General features: G+C 42.5%; 4 non-coding genes across 4 annotated transcripts; 3 read left to right on the top strand and 1 right to left on the bottom strand.

Annotated features, from left to right (window-relative positions):
* The first annotated feature begins 1,147 nt into the window (after positions 1-1,147).
* On the top strand, positions 1,148-1,254 carry LOC112089508. The gene has a single exon (XR_002901146.1). It is a non-coding gene; the product is annotated as a small nucleolar RNA R71 (small nucleolar RNA).
* A 7,607-nt stretch (positions 1,255-8,861) lies between these two features.
* LOC112089485 lies at positions 8,862-8,968 on the top strand. The gene has a single exon (XR_002901123.1). It is a non-coding gene; the product is annotated as a small nucleolar RNA R71 (small nucleolar RNA).
* Positions 8,969-14,859: 5,891 nt separating this feature from the next.
* LOC112089381 lies at positions 14,860-14,966 on the top strand. The gene has a single exon (XR_002901019.1). It is a non-coding gene; the product is annotated as a small nucleolar RNA R71 (small nucleolar RNA).
* Positions 14,967-18,584: 3,618 nt separating this feature from the next.
* Positions 18,585-18,691, bottom strand: LOC112089566. Its single transcript, XR_002901202.1, has one exon. It is a non-coding gene; the product is annotated as a small nucleolar RNA R71 (small nucleolar RNA).
* Between the last annotated feature and the right edge of the window lie 5,492 nt (positions 18,692-24,183).

The following is a 24,183-nucleotide window of genomic DNA, read 5'->3' as shown; positions in this document are numbered from 1 at the left end:
CAACCTGCCGTTCTGTCACATCCCAAGTCTCTCCATCATGCTAAGAGACATCACATTTACACTTGAGCCTGAATCACACAAGGCATTCTCAACTCTGAACTTCCCAAGGGTGCAAGAGATTGTAAATTTCCCTGGATTACCCAGCTTTGGGAGTGATGTAGGCTTCACACATGGTGAATCTAGGCTTGGAACATCATTCTTTGGCTGTTCCTGAGCAACCGGCTGGTCCTTTGCAATGTCCTCATTGAGATCAGATAACAAGCTCATGAAGTCCTCTATAATGGCATCCTCTTCCTCTTTATTAGGACTGGACCCATCAGAGACTTGACCATAAAGAAGGTATTCAATCTCTTGAACAGCAGCTGAATGATCATCACTTGAGTAGATGGCATTGCAATAATCTTTGGGGTTTTGAACAGCTGTACCAGCAAGAGGGATCTGAGTTTCTGAAGTGCAAATGCCTTTGTTCTTTCTAAGAGTCATAAGTTCAGAGCTTACTGTCTCCATCTTAGAAGTCAGGTCAATACACTTGGAATCTAGCTTTTGTTGTCCTTGTAAGATCTGTTGGAGAACAATACCAATATCAGGACCTTGCTGTGGCATAGAACCCTGCTGAAACTGTGGCTGACCGAATCCAAGAGGTGGAGACCTTTGTTGCTGAAAACTGACTTGGTTTGTGAAGCTGTTCCCTTGTGCCTGAACCGCTTGTGGCTGATAAGATTGTTGACCTTGGTACTGATTCTTTTGAACAAAGCCTTGAGGAGGGTACCCTTGAAACTTATTATGGTTCCCAATGAAGTGTAACTCCTCTTGAGCAAGACCAGGTTCATTGACATTAGTAAAACAACTCTTCTCTTCAGCTACATAGTGTATAGGTTGCTGAGTGACCTTTACCAGCTTTGCAAACTTAACTTTCAACTCCTCTAGGGTCTTTTCCAGCTCTTGTTGTTTACTAGAACCTTCTCCTCTATAGCACCGGTCATAGTCTTCCCCATAAGTGTCTTGGCTCATGGCTAGGTTCTCAACAAGTTCCATAGCTGCAGTGATTTCTTTTGCCAAGAAATTCCCATTTGATGCTGTATCTAGCTGAATTCTGATCTTGGGAACGGCTCCTCTATACAAAGTGCTAAGGAGAGAGGCTTCTGAAAAGCCATGATGTGGGCACTGAGTTGTATAGCTCCTAAACCTGTCCCAAGCTTCTCCAAAGGTCTCATCAGAATGCTAAGTGAAGCTTGAAATCTTGGTCCTTAGCCTGGCGGTTCTAGCAGTGGAGAAGAACTTAGATAAGAATGCTAACTTGCATTGTTCCCAAGTTTGTATTGAACCGCTAGGTAGGTTCTTCTCCCATTGGTGTGCCTTGTCTCCTAAACTGAATGGGAACAACCTGAGCTTGAAACTGTCTTCAGATACACCACTGATCTTTGTGAGATCACAAACTCTATCAAAGTGATCCAAATGCTCTAAAGGATCCTCATTTGGCAGCCCATAGAACTTAGAGTTCTGCACCATGTTGAGCATAGAGGCTTTCACTTCAAAACTTGTGTTCTGAACTGGAGGAGCTTGAATGCCGGCCCTGTATTGGTGTGTATTGGCTCGGTCATTGTCTCCTACATAGACCAGTGGAGGCTCTTGACGCCAGGGTGGGTTTGGGATGGGTTGCGGTTGATTAACCTGAGGCCGGTCTTGGTTCTGATTACCCTGAGCTGGTCCCTGATGGACCTGACCGTGTGGAACGTGATTTCTGTTCCCATTAGCTCCAATACCAACTCCTTGACCGTGAGCAGCTTCTTGAGCCTGGTGCTCAATCCCAACGTGCTGATCCATTCCCAATCTCTCCAAATGAGCAGCTCTTTCGCTTTGTCTTCTAAGTTTTCCTCTTGTGATCATACACCTGAAAACAAAGACAGAACTTGAAAGGGAATCAGTAAAACAAACTAAACTTGATCTCAAAAACTATATCAGAAACTAATGCTAACTAGCCCCACACAATATGGCAACGGCGCCAATTGATAGATAAGAGTTTTGAGGCTCTTAGATGGGTTATCAATCCCCTTGTCAAAGTAGTATAAGGGGTGTCAATCCATATGTGTGGTAGTTAGGCACTAGTTTATAAGATAAGTTCTTAAGTCAAGCTAATCAAAGACAGGTTTGGTGACAAGTAACAAGTGAAAATATAAACAAGAAACAAACAAGTAATGATTAGTGAACTAAACAATTAAGCCAAACAAGATGATGGTGATTAAGCAAATGGTAAAAGCTAAACCTCTAGATGTGATCATTGATTAGGGTGCTGTAGATATCAATTCATGATGCTAAGAACAATAATGCAATGCAAGTTACTCTTTAGTCTAGACTTCAAAAGCAGATTAATTCATTCCCATGACAATAATCTCTTTGTAAATCACTTAATCAAGATTAATTCACCTTAATCAAGATCAAGCAATCAACAAGCATAAAGTATCAAGTCTAATAATGACCAAACGGTTTCTATTTCAAAGAGACCGAATCTTACACAGAAAGCAGCAACAAGCAATCACATGATCTCAAAACCAATTAACTTAGAACTCAAATCTAGACTAATCCTCTCATGAAGGCATTAATCTCTACACTAATCCACTTTCAAACCAAATCATCATTTGTGAAATATGAATCAGTGAGCATTAAGAAACAGTTCTAATATGTCATTCATGCATTTAACAAATCATTCCCATGATGAAAAAGGCATAAACCCTTAGCTTAGCTCATTAAGACATTTCATCAAACACCTTGTGGGTGGAGAAATGACTAAGGTTTAGATCAGAGTGATGTGCAAAGATCTAGCATTAAGAGCAGCTAACTAAGGAAAGGAGATGAGAATCTAGAACCTAAACATCATAAACCGATCATCTAAGCACCCTAATCTACACACCTAGAAGCTTAAAAGATAACTACTCACTAATCATGATTAACACACCATTTCTTTTGCAAGAGGTGGTGTTAATCATGATTAGAAGCAGAGATGAGATGATTAGATGATAAGAAACAGCTTTAAGATGATTAAATCTGCTAGATATCTCTTGATCAAACTCGTTTTTACACTAAGAAGCAGAGAGAAAACAAAAAGAGGCAGATTAGAGGATAAGATAAAGCATAACTAGGGTTTTAGTCTCTAAAAACTATTTATATAAAAGGGTGTGGGCCGGGTCAGCCCAGGACAAACTGGGTACTGACCCGCACTTTCTGGGTTGCTGGAGCCACCCCTCGCCATCTGAAGAAGTCTCACACCGAGGGCCATACACCAGGGGGTCATGTGCTGGGTTGAAACTTTGATGAACACTTGAAGAACATGCATGAGACTTGGCATTTGATCCGGTTAAAGCTTTGAAACGTGAAGAGGATTTGTTTGTGATCTGGGTTGGAGAGATGAGGACCTCGGCATACATGCCGAGGTGCCTGGTACCCGAGGTTTGTGTAACATAGGAGCTCGGCATAGCATGCTGAAGGGTTCACACCAAGGTCTGCTTCAACACTTAGTCGTTTGGGGATCATTTTGGTGATCAAGGGAGCCTCGGTGTTGAAAGACCGAAGTCCTACCTCGAGGTATAGTCCCAAGGCTTCGTAAACATGCCTCCTCGGCATAACATGCGGAGGTATTCACGCCGAGGTAGGACACAACACTTAGCTTGCAGTCGCATCTCTTAAAACCCGAATTGAGCAGCTTCTCTTCTGTTCAGTGTAACTTTCAGCTCGTAACTCCAAATGACCTGAAACCAGTTCCATGAGAAAGATAACTCATTCAGCTCAATCTTTGGTGAAGAAACTATCGGCGCTTGGGAAGTGGAAGGCTTCCTGGAGGGCTCATCTTCGCAATGCATTTACACGATCAGAGAAAGGCGTCTAGACATGTGTCCATTCCGGAGACGTTAACGTCTTGCTCATAGATCCGAATTGGATGATCTCGGACGTTATGGAAAGAGGACTCAAACATCTCTGATTCTTATGAAGACCCCGGAAACTGAATCTTCCTGGAAGTGCGCCGTCCTTCGCATTCTTCGGAGCTCATCGGATCGGTCCAAGACGGCAGCGAGACAGGGGTTTCTTCCGACAAGCTCAACTTTCTGCTCACGTGTCCGAATTCCATTATTCCACTTGCTATGGAACCGTAATCCAATCCTCTCCAACTTTGGTGAATCACTCGACAGCTGAATCGGACCGGAAGGTTCCCCGGACAGGCGATCATTCAGGAGTATCGGATTGCTCCGGAATGGATGCGAGACCTGTTCGTCTTCCGATTACCATATCTTTAAGCTCCGTGGTCTAAATGCTTTGATTCTAACTGTTCTGAACTCTGGACTCGATTATCTCCAACTTCTATGAAGACTCCGACAGCTGAATCGGCCGGCAAGATCTTCTGGTGACGCGATTTCGGAAATGTATCTACACCCGGGATTTTTTGGCCGAGGGACTTGGCCGCGGTACATGTTTTTGGCCGAGAAAGCTGCCCGCGGGAAGGATTTTGGCCGAGAACCTTCGACCTTCAGTACACCATTTTGCCGAGAAACCCAAAATTGCTCCTTTTCACCATTTTTGATCATTCCAACTCCATTTCTTCATCTGAATCACATCCTCCACTCCAAATTGGATCCAAAAGCACCTGTTTAACACTCCAAACCATGCAAAACTCTCTTGGACCTAATGCATTCTTCTAAGTCCTAAAACAATGCCTAAAGACCTAAAATGCATGAGATAAGACATGATTTGGACTAAAATATGTACACTAAATGATGCAATTTATGAGTATATCAACTCCCTCACACTTATCCTTTGCTTGTACTCAAGCAAAAAGAACAAATGAGAGAGAGAGGTTGAATGCATTGGGAGTTCATATTTCCTTTTAGAGAGAAGTGATCACAATGAGAATTCAAGTTCATGCTCAATTATGCAATGCAAAGCCATACTCAGATATATATCAACTCAACAAGAAATCTCCACAAGTTCTCCTCTTTCTCAACTCTTTCACATTCATTAAGGTTTTATCAAGTGAATCAAATGATGCAATGTTTAAACAAGCTGGCTTGGCTAGGGAGAGGCTATGAGATTAAAATGATCTCATCAGTGTTCAAGCGGGTTTAATGCAGCAAAAGGATCTCTCTATGAATGATCAAACTTTGGCAGAATGCTAAAGGTAAAAAGCAACCTATGCATACAAGGGCAAAGACTCATCACACCCCACACTTTACTCAAAGCTTTCTCACTGCTCACTCTCTCAAGAACCTCACTTTTCACACTCATTTTCCTCTCACTAGGGGACTTACTTTTCATTTTCATTCTCAAGTCTTGGAGTTCAAACTTTACATAGCTCTTTTTTATTTGCAACCTCTAGCCTCTTTTTTTTTTTCTTTCTTTCCAAAACACTTGAGCTCTTTGGCTTCTTTTCTTTTTCTTTTACTTAGGGGCTAGACTCTTTCTTTTCAAGACACCAGAGCTCACTTTCTTTAACTCAAAACTCCAAGACTCATTTCTTTTTCTTTCATTCCCCTAGCTATTTCCACTTTCTCTTTTCCACTCATCTCACCTTTTTTCACTCACCAACAAGTCTTTTCCCCCACACTTATTCCTCGCCAACACTCTCAGTTCCTCAATATTGGAACACAGCACTCAATGAGACCTACCCTTGTCGCTCTAAACCTAACACTTTCTGCTAAGTTTGATCCAAGGTGGCCTTTCAATTCACACACAAACATTGGCTTGAAAGAAGGATGGGTTCAAGGTGAGGGAACTGATCCATGATGTGGATTCAGCTACTTGAGCTAAGGAAAAAGGGCGGTAAAAACAATGGTTCTAGCTCAAGTATGTATGTTGGTATCCACAAGCTTATTCAAACAATGCATCACAAGATATTTTCAAGTCAAGTTCAGGTTCTCACTTAATTAGAGTTGAGTTCAATTCAAACTTGCTTCTCAGATTCAAATCATTTCAGACTTTGCAAGCACAGAAAAAAGATTCACAAGCATATTCAGTTCAAGTTCTCAAAGTGATGTACTCTCTTAGAAAACCTATCATTACTCCCAGCAAGATGTAACCTATATGATGCAACTAGACTCGATCCTAAAAAATGTGAATGCAACTAGAATGAACATTTTTTTGTGAAAATTTTCTGATTAGATGCAACTAGATGAGACTCAAGACTCAAATTGGAAAATAAGATCAAAGAAAACATGATTAGTAAACACTAAACTCCTCCCCCACACTTAAATAACACAGTCCCCTGTGTTATAAAAGCATAAGAGAGTAGTGAAAGGCAAAAGCAAGAAAAATGCAAAATGAAAAATTAAGAACTAGATGCATATGTACAAAGAGTTTGGAGAGTTACCAGACTTGTTCATGATGGAATGGAGGCATTGGACATGGAGGAGGATGCTGGTGCTTTGAACCCTCTGCTTGGACTCAAGTCTCTCAAGCGTTCCTCCTTGTTCATGCTCGTTCAGGGACCCCTCTGCCTAGCCATGCCGAGGCGTCTACACCGAGGTGGACAAGTTTCTGGGTAAGTGGCAAGGGCACCTCGGTATTAGCTCAGGAACACCTCGGCTTTGGCTCTCCAAGGCTTCTCACAGCACTTGGTTCCGTGAAGATCAAACAAGAGACCTCGGTAATGATCATCTTGAGGTGCTTGGCCGAGGTCTCAGAATCATAAGGCCGCCACCTTTAAGCTCCTCTCTGCACTTTTTCCTTCAAACCATTGAGCAAGAACACTTTCTAGAATCCTGAGATCACTTAGCAAACCCATCAAAACATTCTGAAAGACTAAAGAAGAGATTAAAAAGATATATGTACAAGGATAAGCTTGGGGTGTCTCCCAAGAGCACTTTGTTTAAAGTCACTAAGTTTGACTTTGTAAAACCTTGTCTTAGGTTGGGTGAGGATGAGCACTGATGCTCTTGAGCACTTCTATTGTCTTGAGCATGAATGCCGAGGTCTGGTTCCTTTGAGTACCCTTAGAACCTTGTTCTTTAAGCTCCACCTTGAGACCCTTTTGCATCAGCGCTTGAATACCATCAGGATCCTTGTCAAAGATCGTTTTTGTGAGACCTGTTCTGAGTTCAGCAAATAACCCTGATTTCCCATTGCAATCCAGGTTGTATTTTGTGGATCCATCAGAATCTTTCCAAGGAGTAAGAGTAAAATCTTGAGAAGAAGATTCAAGTTCAAGGCTCTTTTCTTTTGATGCTGAACTTTCACCTTTGTTGTTGATCATCTTTAGCTCACTAAGTGTAGGAGACCATGTGAGGAAGATATCTTCTAATCTGATCAAAGGCTCTCCATTCTCATCCTTATGACCATAGTTGATGTGGGCTTGTTCTCCTTTCTCCACAGCTGAAAGGGATTTAGATTCTCCTAAAACTCCAACACTTCCCACATAATGCATCTCAAGCACCTTGGGCTCTTCTATCTCTTGAGCAGCTGATCCACAAAATTCGGCTAAGGGAGGCTTGACAGGGTAAGAAACGTCCTTATCCACCTTTGTAAGCACCACTATTTGAGTATCAAAGTCAATCCTTGCACCAGTTGTGTTAAGGAATGAAGTTCCAAGCAAAAGTGGAAGTTCCTTTGTCTTTTTCATCTTCATGACTATGAAATCAGTTGGAACTATGCACTCACCAATCTTCAAAGGATAGTTCTCTATCAGCCCATGAGGTTTCTTTGAGTAAGAATCGCCAAAAGTGATGGAAGAAGGATATTCCTTTAAGTTCTTGGTCCCAAGTCTCTCCATCATGCTAAGAGACATCACATTTACACTTGAGCCTGAATCACACAAGGCATTCTCAACTCTGAACTTCCCAAGGGTGCAAGAGATTGTAAATTTCCCTGGATTACCCAGCTTTGGGAGTGATGTAGGCTTCACACTTGGTGAATCTAGGCTTGGAACATCATTCTTTGGCTGTTCCTGAGCAACCGGCTGGTCCTTTGCAATGTCCTCATTGAGATCAGGTAACAAGCTCATGAAGTCCTCTATAATGGCGTCCTCTTCCTCTTTATTAGGACTGGACTCATCAGAGACTTGACCATAAAGAAGGTATTCAATCTCTTGAACAGCAGCTGAATGATCATCACTTGAGTAGATGGCATTGCAATAATCTTTGGGGTTTTGAACAGCTGTACCAGCAAGAGGGATCTGAGTTTCTGAAGTGCAAATGCCTTTGTTCTTTCTAAGAGTCATAAGTTCAGAGCTTAATGTCTCCATCTTAGAAGTCAGGTCAATACACTTGGAATCTAGCTTTTGTTGTCCTTGTAAGATCTGTTGGAGAACAATACCAATATCAGGACCTTGCTGTGGCATAGAACCCTGCTGAAACTGTGGCTGACCGAATCCAAAAGGTGGAGACCTTTGTTGCTGAAAACTGACTTGGTTTGTGAAGCTGTTCCCTTGTGCCTGAACCGCTTGTGGCTGATAAGATTGTTGACCTTGGTACTGATTCTTTTGAACAAAGCCTTGAGGAGGGTACCCTTGAAACTTATTATGGTTCCCAATGAAGTGTAACTCCTCTTGAGCAAGACCAGGTTCATTGACATTAGTAAAACAACTTTTCTCTTCAGCTACATAGTGTATAGGTTGCTGAGTGACCTTTACCAGTTTTGCAAACTTAACTTTCAACTCCTCTAGGGTCTTTTCCAGCTCTTGTTGTTTACTAGAACCTTCTCCTCTATATCACCGGTCATAGTCTTCCCCATAAGTGTCTTGGCTCATGGCTAGGTTCTCAACAAGTTCCATACCTGCAGTGATTTCTTTTGCCAAGAAATTCCCATTTGATGCTGTATCTAGCTGAATTCTGATCTTGGGAACGGCTCCTCTATACAAAGTGCTAAGGAGAGAGGCTTCTGAAAAGCCATGATGTGGGCACTGAGTTGTATAGCTCCTAAACCTGTCCCAAGCTTCTCCAAAGGTCTCATCAGAATGCTGAGTGAAGCTTGAAATCTTGGTCCTTAGCCTGGCGGTTCTAGCAGTGGAGAAGAACTTAGATAAGAATGCTAACTTGCATTGTTCCCAAGTTTGTATTGAACCGCTAGGTAGGTTCTTCTCCCATTGGTGTGCCTTGTCTCCTAAACTGAATGGGAACAACCTGAGCTTGAAACTGTCTTCAGATACACCACTGATCTTTGTGAGATCACAAACTCTATCAAAGTGATCCAAATGCTCTAAAGGATCCTCATTTGGCAGCCCATAGAACTTAGAGTTCTGCACCATGTTGAGCATAGAGGCTTTCACTTCAAAACTTGTGTTCTGAACTGGAGGAGCTTGAATGCCGGCCCTGTATTGGTGTGTATTGGCTCGGTCATTGTCTCCTACATAGACCAGTGGAGGCTCTTGACGCCAGGGTGGGTTTGGGATGGGTTGCGGTTGATTAACCTGAGGCCGGTCTTGGTTCTGATTACCCTGAGCTGGTCCCTGATGGACCTGACCGTGTGGAACGTGATTTCTGTTCCCATTAGCTCCAATACCAACTCCTTGACCGTGAGCAGCTTCTTGAGCCTGGTGCTCAATCCCAACGTGCTGATCCATTCCCAATCTCTCCAAATGAGCAGCTCTTTCGCTTTGTCTTCTAAGTTGTCCTCTTGTGATCATACACCTGAAAACAAAGACAGAACTTGAAAGGGAATCAGTAAAACAAACTAAACTTGATCTCAAAAACTATATCAGAAACTAATGCTAACTAGCCCCACACAATATGGCAACGGCGCCAATTGATAGATAAGAGTTTTGAGGCTCTTAGATGGGTTATCAATCCCCTTGTCAAAGTAGTATAAGGGGTGTCAATCCATATGTGTGGTAGTTAGGCACTAGTTTATAAGATAAGTTCTTAAGTCAAGCTAATCAAAGACAGGTTTGGTGACAAGTAACAAGTGAAAATATAAACAAGAAACAAACAAGTAATGATTAGTGAACTAAACAATTAAGCCAAACAAGATGATGGTGATTAAGCAAATGGTAAAAGCTAAACCTCTAGATGTGATCATTGATTAGGGTGCTGTAGATATCAATTCATGATGCTAAGAACAATAATGCAATGCAAGTTACTCTTTAGTCTAGACTTCAAAAGCAGATTAATTCATTCCCATGACAATAATCTCTTTGTAAATCACTTAATCAAGATTAATTCACCTTAAGCAAGATCAAGCAATCAACAAGCATAAAGTATCAAGTCTAATAATGACCAAACGGTTTCTATTTCAAAGAGACCGAATCTTACACAGAAAGCAGCAACAAGCAATCACATGATCTCAAAACCAATTAACTTAGAACTCAAATCTAGACTAATCCTCTCATGAAGGCATTAATCTCTACACTAATCCACTTTCAAACCAAATCATCATTTGTGAAATATGAATCAGTGAGCATTAAGAAACAGTTCTAATATGTCATTCATGCATTTAACAAATCATTCCCATGATGAAAAAGGCATAAACCCTTAGCTTAGCTCATTAAGACATTTCATCAAACACCTTGTGGGTGGAGAAATGACTAAGGTTTAGATCAGAGTGATGTGCAAAGATCTAGCATTAAGAGCAGCTAACTAAGGAAAGGAGATGAGAATCTAGAACCTAAACATCATAAACCGATCATCTAAGCACCCTAATCTACACACCTAGAAGCTTAAAAGATAACTACTCACTAATCATGATTAACACACCATTTCTTTTGCAAGAGGTGGTGTTAATCATGATTAGAAGCAGAGATGAGATGATTAGATGATAAGAAACAGCTTTAAGATGATTAAATCTGCTAGATATCTCTTGATCAAACTCGTTTTTACACTAAGAAGCAGAGAGAAAACAAAAAGAGGCAGATTAGAGGATAAGATAAAGCATAACTAGGGTTTTAGTCTCTAAAAACTATTTATATAAAAGGGTGTGGGCCGGGTCAGCCCAGGACAAACTGGGTACTGACCCGCACTTTCTGGGTTGCTGGAGCCACCCCTCGCCATCTGAAGAAGTCTCACACCGAGGGCCATACACCAGGGGGTCATGTGCTGGGTTGAAACTTTGATGAACACTTGAAGAACATGCATGAGACTTGGCATTTGATCCGGTTAAAGCTTTGAAACGTGAAGAGGATTTGTTTGTGATCTGGGTTGGAGAGATGAGGACCTCGGCATACATGCCGAAGGGTTCACACCAAGGTCTGCTTCAACACTTAGTCGTTTGGGGATCATTTTGGTGATCAAGGGAGCCTCGGTGTTGAAAGACCGAAGTCCTACCTCGAGGTATAGTCCCAAGGCTTCGTAAACATGCCTCCTCGGCATAACATGCGGAGGTATTCACGCCGAGGTAGGACACAACACTTAGCTTACAGTCGCATCTCTTAAAACCCGAATTGAGCAGCTTCTCTTCTGTTCAGTGTAACTTTCAGCTCGTAACTCCAAATGACCTGAAACCAGTTCCATGAGAACGATAACTCATTCAGCTCAATCTTTGGTGAAGAAACTATCGGCGCTTGGGAAGTGGAAGGCTTCCTGGAGGGCTCATCTTCGCAATGCATTTACACGATCAGAGAAAGGCGTCTAGACATGTGTCCATTCCGGAGACGTTAACTTCTTGCTCATAGATCCGAATTGGATGATCTCGGACGTTATGGAAAGAGGACTCAAACATCTCTGATTCTTATGAAGACCCCGGAAACTGAATCTTCCTGGAAGTGCGCCGTCCTTCGCATTCTTCGGAGCTCATCGGATCGGTCCAAGACGGCAGCGAGACAGGGGTTTCTTCCGACAAGCTCAACTTTCTGCTCACGCGTCCGAATTCCATTATTCCACTTGCTATGGAACCGTGATCCAATCCTCTCCAACTTTGGTGCATTACCCGACAGCTGAATCGGACCGGAAGGTTCCCCGGACAGGCGATCATTCAGGAGTATCGGATTGCTCCGGAATGGATGCGAGACCTGTTCGTCTTCCGATTACCATATCTTTAAGCTCCGTGGTCTAAATGCTTTGATTCTAACTGTTCTGAACTCTGGACTCAATTATCTCCAACTTCTATGAAGACTCCGACAGCTGAATCGGCCGGCAAGATCTTCTGGTGACGCGATTTCGGAAATGTATCTACACCCGGGATTTTTTGGCCTAGGGACTTGGCCGCGGTACGTGTTTTTGGCCGAGAAAGCTGCCCGCGGGAAGGATTTTGGCCGAGAACCTTCGACCTTCAGTACACCATTTTGCCGAGAAACCCAAAATTGCTCCTTTTCACCATTTTTGATCATTCCAACTCCATTTCTTCATCTGAATCACATCCTCCACTCCAAATTGGCTCCAAAAGCACCTGTTTAACACTCCAAACCATGCAAAACTCTCTTGGACCTAATGCATTCTTCTAAGTCCTAAAACAATGCCTAAAGACCTAAAATGCACGAGATAAGACATGATTTGGACTAAAATATGTACACTAAATGATGCAATTTATGAGTATATCAGCAGCTTCACAGCCCATAAAGCCTTGTACTCCAGCTCAACAGGAAGGTGGCAGCTCTTTCCATATAGCAGATTGAAAGGAGATGACCTAATTGGAATCTTAAAGGTTGTTCGATAAGCCCACAATGCATCATCCAGCCTTTTGCTCCAATCTTTTCTGCTTGAGCTAACAGTCCTCTCAAGAATGGCCTTAATCTGTCTATTAGACACTTCAACCTGGCCACTAGTTTGACAATGATAAGGAGTTGCTACCTTATGTTTCACTCCATGCTTCTTCAGCAAACCTTCCAAGGTTTTGTTTACAAAGTGAGACCCTCCATCAGAAGTAACAACCTTAGGTACTCCAAATCTTGGGAAGATTATGTTCTTGAACAACCTCACTACTACCTTGGAATCATTGGTAGGGGAAGCAATAGCCTCAACCCACTTGGACACATAGTCCACAGCCACTAATATGTACTGATTCCCATAAGATGAGATGAAAGGCCCCATAAAGTCCACTCCCCAACAATCAAAGATTTCAACCTCTAGTATTGGATTTTGAGGCATCTCACTCCTCTTTGAAATGTTCCCATGCCTCTGACAGGCATCACATGCTGAAACAATCATCTGAGCATCCTTGAACATTGTGGGCCACCAAAACCCACTCTGAAAAACCTTGGCCACAGTCTTGAATGCTCCCATGTGACCCCCAAAAGCTGAACCATGGCACTCTTGCAACACAGGTTGCATCTCCTCTTCAGCAAGACACCTTCTATACATCTGATCTTTGTTCAGGACATAAAGGTAGGGTTCATCCCAATGGTATATTTGGACATCTCTGAAGAACTTCTTTCTGTGGTAAGCATCAAGTTCAGGTGGTTCCACACCACAAGCATGAAAGATCACAATATCACCAAACCAGGGCATTCTCTTCTCTTGGATGCTATCCACTTCTTCAAACTCTAAATAAGAGTTGAGCACCATCAATGATTCCTCAGGAAGACTGTCATTAAGAGGGACTTCAGAGTCCACTCTTAACCTGGAGAGATGGTCTGCAGCTCCATTCTCTATACCCTTCTTTTCTTGTACTTCTATATCAAACTCTTGAAGTAAGAGGACACATCTCAATAGTCTAGTCTTAGCATCTTTCTTGGTCATCAGATACCTGAGGGCTGCATGATCAGTATATACAATGACTTTTGATCCCACCAGGTAGCTTCTGAATTTATCAAAAGCAAAGACTATTGCCAACATTTCCTTCTCAGTGGTAGCATACTTCTCTTGGGCAGAATCAAGGGTTCTACTGGCATAGTAGATAACATGAAGCTTCCTGTCCTTCCTCTGGCCAAGCACAGCCTGGCATGGAGGTGGTGGGACATATATCTTTTCTGGTTCAGGTTCCCTTTCCACCTCTTTACCTTTTTCTTTCCTTAGTCTTTCAGCAACTTGATCATCTTTTAAGGCTGCCTCCCCCTCATTTTGATCAGTGTCCTCAATGATCACATTGTTGTGCTCAATACCCGGTAGCTCCTTGCCACTTCTCAGTGTAATGGCTTTAGCATATTCCTTGGGATTGGGTTCAGGCTTTCCAGGTAGTTGGCCTTGGTTCCTTGAGCTAGAAGCCTGGTTTTTCTTCAATTCCTTAATGTCCTGCTGCATGGTTGCATACTGGCTTGCAAATACCTGTTGACCCTGAAGCAGCTGTTGCAGAATCCCAACCATATCTGACCCCATCTGTGGCTGCTGCTGAACCGGTGTTGGCTGAAATTGATGTTGAGCCGGCGCTTGTTGTTGGAACTGTGGTGGACCAAACCCTGGTGGTGCCTTTTGCTGCTGCTGTGAACTGAAACCAGAACCCTGAAATGGCTGCTGTTGCTGACTGAAACCCTGATTCTGAGCAAACTGATTTTTTGGTTGAAAAGACCCTTGAAAGTTGTTCTTGGGAACAAAGTTCTATGGAGCTTGAGAAGTGGGATAGACTTGGTCTTGTGGGTTTGCTACATTGGGATTCCTGTAAGAGAGGTTCTGATTGGCATTGCCATACCGACATCTTTGGAACCTCTGATTCCCAATGTAGTTAAGCTCTTCCTGAGGAAGACCCTCTTCACTGATGTTCTCAAAGATTTGAGAAGGTTCCTCATACTCTCCTACAAAGTGCATTGGCTTTTGAGTGGCCAATAACACCTTGTCCAACTTGCTTTTAAGTGTTTTAAAGTCCTTCTCATACCTTTGATCCCTGCTTGAACTCTCACTCTTATTGGCTCTATCAAAGTCTTCTTCATATGTATCATTGCTCATTGCTAAGTTCTCAACCAGCTCTAAAGCAGCATGAATCTCTTCACCCAGAAAGTTACCATTGGAGGCAGTATCCAGCTGGTTTCTAATCTTGGGAAGAGCCCCTCTATAAAGTGTGCTGAGAAGTGAAGCCTCACTAAACCCATGGTGTGGGCATTGGTTGGTGTAGCTCCTGAATCTCTCATATGCTTCACCAAAACTCTCATTGCTGTGTTGAGTGAAACTAGAGATTTGGTTTCTCAGTTTAGCTGTTTTGGAGGTGGAGAAGAACTTAGACAGAAATGCCTGCTTGCATTGCTCCAAGGTTTGAATGGAGCCTCTTGGGAGGTTTTTCTCCCAATGGTGAGCTTTGTCACTAAGACTGAAGGGGAATAATCTGAGCTTGAAACTATCCTCAGAAACTCCATTTATCTTTGTCAAGTCACAAACCTTATCAAAATGATCCAAGTGTTCCAAGGGATCTTCCGTTGCCAATTCATGGAACTTTGAGTTCTGGACCATATTCAACAAGGATGCCTTCACTTCAAAGTTGTTGTTTTGCACAGGTGGTGCTTGAATTCCAGCTCCATACTGATGAGCATTGGCCCTGTCATTTTCTCCAACATCGACATGTGGCTGCTCATATCTCCTTTGCTGGTTTTGAAAGGGCTGATGTTGGTGCACCTGTTGTCTTTGCTGGACATTGGCTTGATGCCTTTTTTGATGAGCTGGAGCTTGTCCCTGGTGGACATAAGCTTGCTGTTGATGCACCTGTTCCTGATGAACATTACCCTGATGTAACCCTCGACCAGCTCCATTACCAGCTGCATTACCAGCTCCATTACCCTGAGCTTGTTGCTCCTGAGCCGGTTGTTCCATGTCAACCACATGCTCTCTTTGATCTTCGATATCAGCCTGATCAATCTGTCTTCCATGCCTGTCCCTTCTCCTCCTTGGTACCAAAAGATCAATGTTGTCGTTTAAGGGGAAAGGTGGACCACAGCTTCTTGATCTAGACCTGGTGTTCATGCACCTGAAACTCACAACCAGAACTTGAAAGAAATTAGAAAACACAATAGAAAATGCTTGATCTCAAGAAATGACACAATCTTAATGCTATCACACTTTGGCAACGGCGCCAATTGATAACTTAGAGTTTTCAGGGCTCTAAATGAGGGGTTATCAATCCCTTTTGTCACTTTGCAGTACAAAGGGTATCAATCCATCATGTGTAGACACTAAGATGCAGTATCAGTTCTTAATTCAAGCCAAATGAGTGAGGTTTTGATGATTAATGACAACTAAGAATGGAAAACAAGGATTAAAGCTAATGATCAACTTAAATAAGCAAGTAAATGAGCTAAATGAGATGAGAATGTATGTATGGTGATGAGAAAGGTCTTAGACATGATAGTGGATTTGGGTGCCTTTAGTGTTAAACTAGTGAGCTAATAAATCATGTGATCAAGCAAACCATTCAACTTAAACATCATTAATTAAGCTAATCCTCTCATGAACGTATTAACTTCTATGCTAAAACAGTTTCTAACCTAATCATCATTAGAGAAACATGAATCAACAAGCATTAAGAACCAGTTTAATCTGTCATTTAAGCATATAAACAATCATTCCCATGATGAATAATACTTAAACCTCTAACAACCTTGGTTAAGGCATTTCATCAAACACTTTTGGTGCATGAAATGCCCAGAATCTAGACCTTATATGATGTGTATGCATCTAGCATTAAGAACAGGTTGTACAGAATGGAATGTGAATGATCTAACCCTTAAGAACCCTAATCTACATATCTAAAACCTTAATATGGGGATTACTCACTAATCATGCTAATCTCTCTTAAACCTTTGCAAGTTGAGAAGATTGGCATGATTAATGATGAGAAAGATAGATGGAGAAGATAGATAATGATAGATTTGCAGCTTTTAAACATAAGATCTCTCAAACTCTCTTGATTAAAACGCCAAAAATCAGATATTTCTCTTCAAAAGGAGTTTTCTTACACAAAAGAGGCAAATAGATTATGGAATAAAGCTTAAGTCCTTGGGATAAAACCCTAAAAACTATATATAGGTCTTTAAAACGAACCGGGTAAGCTTGGACCAAACCGGGTCCTGACCCGGCTTTAATGGGTGAAATGACGAGTGTGCGAGTTGGTCAGGAGCCTCCCAAGACGCATGCCCAAGTCGCACAGCCAAAGAAGCAGTCTTGTGAGCCTTAGGTCCTTTAGTCTCAGCCGCATGCCCATCTAGGTGTGTTCTGCGAGTCTTTGTGCGATTCAGCCTTCTTCCTCTTCAACTCGCATGACCAAGACGAAATCTGGGGAAAATACGTGTGCGACTTGGTCCTCCTTTAGTCCCAAGTCGCATGCCTAACTCGCACAGCCAAAGAAAGAAGCTTGAACGAGATAGAACCCATGTAACTTAGCCGCATTACTCTCTCGTTGTGATTTGCGAACCTTCATGCGGCTCAGTTCTCTTTGCTCCTTAACTCGGACGACCATGTAGCAGGGGCCTTCAAGAGACATGTGGGGGATGGTCTCCATCACTCCCAAGTCGCATGCTCAAGTCGGTGTAAATTGCGAGTCTTCATGCGGCTCAGTTCCAAGCTTGGCCAACTCGCATGCTCAAGTCGCACGGTTGTGGACTTAGTATTTTTCTTGCTCGGGAACCTTAGACCTTACCCAGTGATACCTTACTCGCACATCTCAATGCGCAGCTCAACCCCCAGGGATTAATCTCCAGGCATTGCGAGTTAACCAAGTCGCAAGACCATCTCGCAGGCTTCAGGTCTCCTTGGAACACTTCACATTCGTGGGAGACTAATTCCCAAGATACTTGTCCAAATGGTGCGATTCTAACTTCAGTGGACAGAACACTCAGAAATCTTCAACTTTGGTGAAGGAACCTTCGGCGCTTGGGAAGTGGAAGGTTACCTGAAGGGCTCATCTTCGCAGTGCATTGACACGGTCAGAAAGAGGCTTCTAGACATGTGTCCATTACAGAAACGTTATCTTCTTGTTCATATCTCCGAATTGAATTATCTCAAACGTTCTGGAAAGAGGACTCAAATATCTAGGATCTTGATGAAGGCACAGTAGACAGAATCGGTCTGGAAGTGCATCGTCCTACGCATTCTTCGGAGCCCATCGGGTTGGTCCAAAACGGCAGCGAGACAGGCGTTCTTTTCGACGAGCTTAACTCTCTGCTCACGGCTCCAAATCATATGATTCTACCTGCAATGGAACCATGATCCAATCCTCTCCAACTTTGATGAAGCACCCGACAACTGAATCGACCGGCAAGACCTTCGGGTAACGCGAGTTCTGAGTGGTGTCTTTACCCGGAAATTTTGGCCGAGAAACCTTAGCCGCGGTACGCGTTTTGGCCGAGAGGCTCGCTCGCGGTACATGGAAAATGCCGAGAAAAGCTGCCTGCGGTACGTGAGAATCGCCGAGAACTTCCGAAAACCCATTTTCACCATCTTTCAAGCCCTGATCGCCATTCCTCTTCCTGGATCCACCTTTTCAACTCCAAATAGCTCCAAATACACCTGATAAACACTCAAAACATGCAAAGACTCATTGGGACGTAATGCAACTCCTAAGCTCTAAAACAACACCTAAGGACCTAAAATGCATGAGAAATAACATGATTTGGAATGAAATATACAACCTAAATGATGTAAATTATGAACATATCAAAGATCAATAGGGTATCTGAAGACAGCTTCAAACTGAGATTGTTCCCATTCAGCCTTGGAGATAAGGCACATCAGTGGGAAAAGAACCTCCCAAGAGGATCCATCCACACATGGGAGCAGTAGATTGCCTTTCTATCCAAGTTCTTCTCAAGCTCAAGGACTGCAAAGCTAAGGAACCAGGTTTCCAGCTTCACTCAACATTCTAATGAGACCTTTGGAAAAGCTTTGGACAGGTTTAGAAGATACACAAATCAGTGTCCACATCATGGCTTTTCAGAAACATCTCTCCTTAGCACTTTATATAGAGGAGCTGTCCCCAAGATCAGGAATCAGTTGGACACAGCATCAAATGGGAATTTCTTGGCAAAAGAAATCAACGCAGCTATGGAACTTATTGAGAACTTAGCCATGAGCCAAGACACCTATGGGGAAGATTATGATAGAAGCTATAGAGGAGAAGATTCTAGTAGACACCAAGGGCTGGAAGAGAAGATCAAAGAGCTGAATATCAAGCTTGACAAAGCCCTAGCTGCCACTCAAAAGCCTATAAACTATGTGAGTGAGGAGAAGAGATGCTTCACAAATATCAATGAAGACGGTCTCACTCAAGAGGATTTGCACTTCATAGGGAATCAAAACAAGTTCAATGGTTACAACAACTTAAAAAAACACCAGAACTTGTCCTATAGGAGCAACAATGTGGCCAACCCCCAAGACCAAATATACTCTCCTCAAAGCTTTGTTCAACAGAATCAGTACCAAGGTAACTCCCAAGGTCAACAGGGTTTTCAGCAACCAGCGGTTCAGAATCAAGGGAATAGCTTCACAAATCAAGTCAGCCTACAGCCAAAGGCTCCTCCTCCTGGTTTTGGCCCACCACCTGTTCAACAAAGTCCTGATTTCAATGTTGTTCTCCAACAACTCTTACTAGGACCACAAAATATGGTATCCGACCTAGAGACACTAGGTGCTAAACTAAAGGCTATTAAAAAGAACAAGGGCATCTGCACTTCTGAACCACAAGTCTCTCTTCCTGGTAAAGCTGTTCAAAACCCACAGGATTATTGCAATGCCATCTACTCCAATGATGACCACTCAGCTGCTGTGCAAGAGATTGAAGATCTCCTTTATGGTCAACTTTCTATGGAGACTGCACAAACTCATGAGGATGAAGACACCATTATAGATGATTTCATGGGCTTCTTACATGAACTCAATGAGGACATTGAGAGAAAAAGGGTGGGGGCAGCCGGTTCATTTTTTTGTGTTCAGCAAGGGAATGATTCAGTGTCTATTGAAACAAAGGAGCTGCCAACTGGTCAAGCAAAGCCAACAGATAGTGACTCCACCTCTGAATCAACTCAGATGAAGCCCACCTCTCTTCCAAAGCTGGGTAATCCAGGGAAGTTTACCATCTCTTGCATTCTTGGAAACTTTAGAGTTGAGAATGCTTTGTGTGATTCAGGCTCAAGTGTGAGAATAATGTCTAAAGATATAATGGAGAAGCTAAAGGTCAAGTCTATAACGTCCTACCCTTCTTCAATCACCTTTGGTGATTCATACTCCAAGAAACCATATGGATTTTTAGAAGACTATCCACTTCAAGTTGGTGAATCTGTAATCCCCACTGATTTTGTCATCATGAAGATGAAGAAGACCAAAGAGCTCCCCCTATTGCTTGGAACTTCATTTCTAAACACCAGTGGTGCAATGATTGACTTTGATACTCAAAGAGTGGTGCTTACAAAGGTGGATAAAGATGTCTCTTACCCTGTTACACCTCCTTTGGCTGAATTTTGTGGATCAGTTATTCAAGAGATAGAACCGCCTAAGGTACTTGAGATGAAGTATGTGGGCACTGCTGGAATTCTAGGTGAATCCCAATCTCTTTCAGCTGTGAAAAAGGAGAAAGACCCTCACCCCAATGGCTATAAGTATGAGAATGGAGGGCCATTGATCAGGGAAGAAGACATCTTGCTGTCATGGTTTCCTACACTTGATGATCTAAAGATGATGAACACCATGAGTGATGGCTCAGCGTCAGAAGACAAGAGCATTGATCTTGACCCTTCTTCTCAAGACTTTAGTCTGACTCCTTGGGCTGATGATGATGGATCTCTCAAGTATAAGCTGGATTGCAATGGGAAATCAGGACTGTTTGCTGAGGTAAGGGCAGGTCTCACAAAGGCAATACTTGATAAGGACCCAGATGGTATTCAGGAGCTGGTGAACAAAGGCCTAAAGATGGGACATCAAGGACAAGGGTATAATGGTTATCAAAGGCAGTCATCCTCATCCTTCCTGCTCAGGACCATTGAAATGCTGAAGAGCATCAGTGCTCAACCTCACCCCAGCTAAAGACAGGTTTTTCAAAGTCAAACTTAGTGACTTTAAACAAAGTGCTCTTGGGAGACACCCCAAGCTTATCCTTTGTAAATACTCTTTTTAATGCTTTCTTTTGCCGTTTTTAGAATGTTTTGATGTTCTGTTTAAGTGTGGACAGGGTTAAGTATGGCTTAAGTGAAGTCTCAAGGAACATGGGGCAAAGAAAAGGTGAAAAGGTCGGCCAAGTCCGCATTCATATCGACATGCACCTTCTCGATAGTTTGGTCCATATAGACATGTTGCTTGCGCCGAAGAAATATCGATCAAACTATCGACTTGTGTCACTTGATATGGTATAAAAGATCTGAATTTCTTGAGATACCGAGGTGCTAATGCTCGATATTCTAGTCGATAATTTGAACCCATAGCACCGAAGGAGTATCGACCAGAATATCAACATTAGGTAGGTCGATATGAATGCAGCGGCTCCATGGTTTCCAATGCTCAAAGGGATGGTTCAAGCACAATCTGAGACCCACACACATCCCTCTCCAACACTTAATATGTAAAGGTACCATTCCAAACCTTGTACATAGCATTTTGCATCTTTCTTTTGATTTTTGCATCTTCTTTTTTGTTTATCCTCTTTCGTATGCTTTTATAACACAAGGGGCTGTGTTATTTCAGTGTGGGGGAGGGATTTAGTGTTACTAATCATGTTTTCTTTGATTTTATTTTCCATTTTGAGTCTTGAGTCTCATTTAGCATTTATCTAAGTGCATATAAAAACCAAAAAACAAAATTTGAAAAAAAATCATAAAATTTTAACACAAAAAATGTTCATGTAGTTGCATTCACATTTTAGGATTGATTTGATATATTCATAATTTGTCATGTTTAGGATTGCATTTTTGTCCAAAGATTGAGTCTCATGCATACATTTAGCTAGTTTTGTTAGAGTTTGTCCTTGGTTCAAGCTTTGTTTAGGATTTGCATTAGGTCCTAGAGTGTCCTGCATATTTGGAGTGTTCGCAGGTCATTTGGAGACTTTTGGGAGCAACTTGGAGCTGGGATCATGGAGGAACCTTCACCTGTGTACAGCAACTCGGACAGATGGTTTGGTGCAGACAGAACCCTCACTTTGATCGCGTGAGACGAAGGACTTGCAATGCGATTCAGCTTCCGAAGTCTTCATCAAGAATCACGAGGGTCGCGTCTAGGTTCCAGAACACTTGAGATCGTCTTATTTGGAGCTTTGAGCTGAAGGTTACGGCGATCGGACGCAGTGCATGTCTCGGAGCTGATAAAAGACCAAAGCAACGCACGCCAAAGAACTGGCGGAACAGAGCCCTTGCCGACGTCACCCGAGCTCGAGCCCTTCACCAAAGTTGAAGATATCTGAGACTTATGTCTACTGAAACTGGAATCACACAATTTGGACCAGTATCCGGGAAGTTACGCTCCCCTGAATGTGAAGTGGTCCGAGGAGACCTGAATGCTGCGAGATAGTCTTGCGACTCGGTTAACTCGAAACGCCTGAAGATGAATGCCTGGGGGTTGAGCTGCGTGTTGAGATGTGCGAGTAAGGCATCACTGGATAAGGTCTAAGGTTCCCGAGCAAGAAAAATGCTAAGTCCACAACCGTGCGACTTGAGCATGCGAGTTGGACAAGCCTGGAACTGAACCGCATGAAGACTCGCAATCTACACCGACTCGGTCATGCGACTTGGGAGTGAGGAGACCAAGCCGCACACATCCCTGAAGGCCCCTGCTACATGGTCATGCGAGTTAGAGAGCAAAAAGGACCAGGCCGCAGACGGATTCGCAAATCACACCGAGAGAGTGATGCGGCTGGGCTTACAAGGGTTTTATCTCGTTCAAGCCTCTTTCTTTGGTTGTGCAACTTAGGCATGCGACTTGGGATTACATGAGGACCAAGTCGCACACATATCCTCCCCAGATTTTGTCTTGGTCAAGCGATTTGAAGAGGAAGAGGACTGAATCGCACAAAGACTCGCAAAACACACCTAGATGGGCATGCGGCTGAGACTAAGGGATTTAAGGCTCACAAGACTGTTTCTTCACCTGTGCGACTTGGGCATGCGACCTGGGAGGCTCCTGACCAACTCGCACATTCGTCACTTTATCCACTAAAGCCGGGTCAGGACCCGGTTTGTTCCGGGCTGACCCGGTTCGTTTTTAGAGACCTGTATATAGTTTTTAAGGTTTTATCCCCAAGACGGAAGCTTTATTCCTTTTGTTTTCTTGCCTCTTTTGTGAAAGACTCCCCTTTGAGAAGAGTAATATCGATTTTTAAGGGTTCTAATCAAGAGAGTTTGAGAGATCTTTGTGTTAAAAGCTTACTTCTTCTTAATCTATCATCTCCATCTTCATTTACACACTTCTAATCATGATTAACAACACATATTGCAAAGGATTTAGTGTGTTGATCATGATTAGTGAGTAATCCCATATTAAGGTCTTAAATATGTAGATTAGGGTGCTTAGGTGGTAGATTAGTGAGCTTAGGGGTTAGATCATTCATATTCCATTCTCTACAACCTGTTCTTAATGCTAGATCCATACACATTATATGTGGTCTAGATTCTGGGTATTTCATGCACCAAAAGTGTTTGATGAAATGCCTGAACCAAGGTTGTTAGAGGTTTAAGTGTTATTCATCATGGGAATGATTGTTTATATGCTTAAATGATAGATTAAACTGGTTCTTAATGCCTGTTGATTCATGTTTCACTAATGATGATTAGGTTAGAAACTGTTTTAGCATAGAAATTGATACCTTCATGAGAGGATTAACTTAATTAATGATGTTTAAGTTGAATGGTTTGCTTGATCACATGATTCATTAGCTCACTAGTTTAACACTGAAGGCACCCTAATCCACTATCATGTCTAAGACCTTTCTCATCATCATACATACATTCTCATCATCATTTTGTTATTTGCTTGTCTTTGTTTGCTTTGCTTATCATTGTTATCTTCTCTTTATATTGTTTAGTTTCTTGTTTTAATCATCAGTTCAAACAAAACCTCATTTGTTTGCTTGAATTAAGATCAGTTCATATAGTCTAGTGTCTAGCTTCCACATTCTTGGATTGACACCCCTTATACTACTCTGGCAAAGGGGATTGATAGCCTTTAAGAGCCTAAAAACTCTTGTCTATCATGAGTCTAGCTTGCATCATATAAGTTCTTCTCAAGCTCAAGGACTGCAAAGCTAAAAAGAAAGAAAAAGAGGCTAGAGGTTACAAAAAGAAAATGAAAAAGAGATGAGTGAAGTTTGAGCTCCAAGACTTGCGTATGAAAAAGAAAAGTGAATCCCCTAATGAGAGAAGAATGAGTGTGAAAAGTAAGCAAGTGAGGAAACTTTGAGTTGAGTGTGGGGTGGGATGAGTCTTTGCCCTTGTATGCATAGGTT

This window comes from Eutrema salsugineum, unplaced genomic scaffold (genome assembly GCF_000478725.1).
Source record: "Eutrema salsugineum unplaced genomic scaffold, Eutsalg1_0 scaffold_12, whole genome shotgun sequence".
Taxonomy (NCBI): domain Eukaryota; kingdom Viridiplantae; phylum Streptophyta; class Magnoliopsida; order Brassicales; family Brassicaceae; genus Eutrema; species Eutrema salsugineum.
The sequence above is the reverse complement of the archived record's forward strand: the minus strand, read 5'-3'. Positions and strand labels throughout refer to the sequence as shown.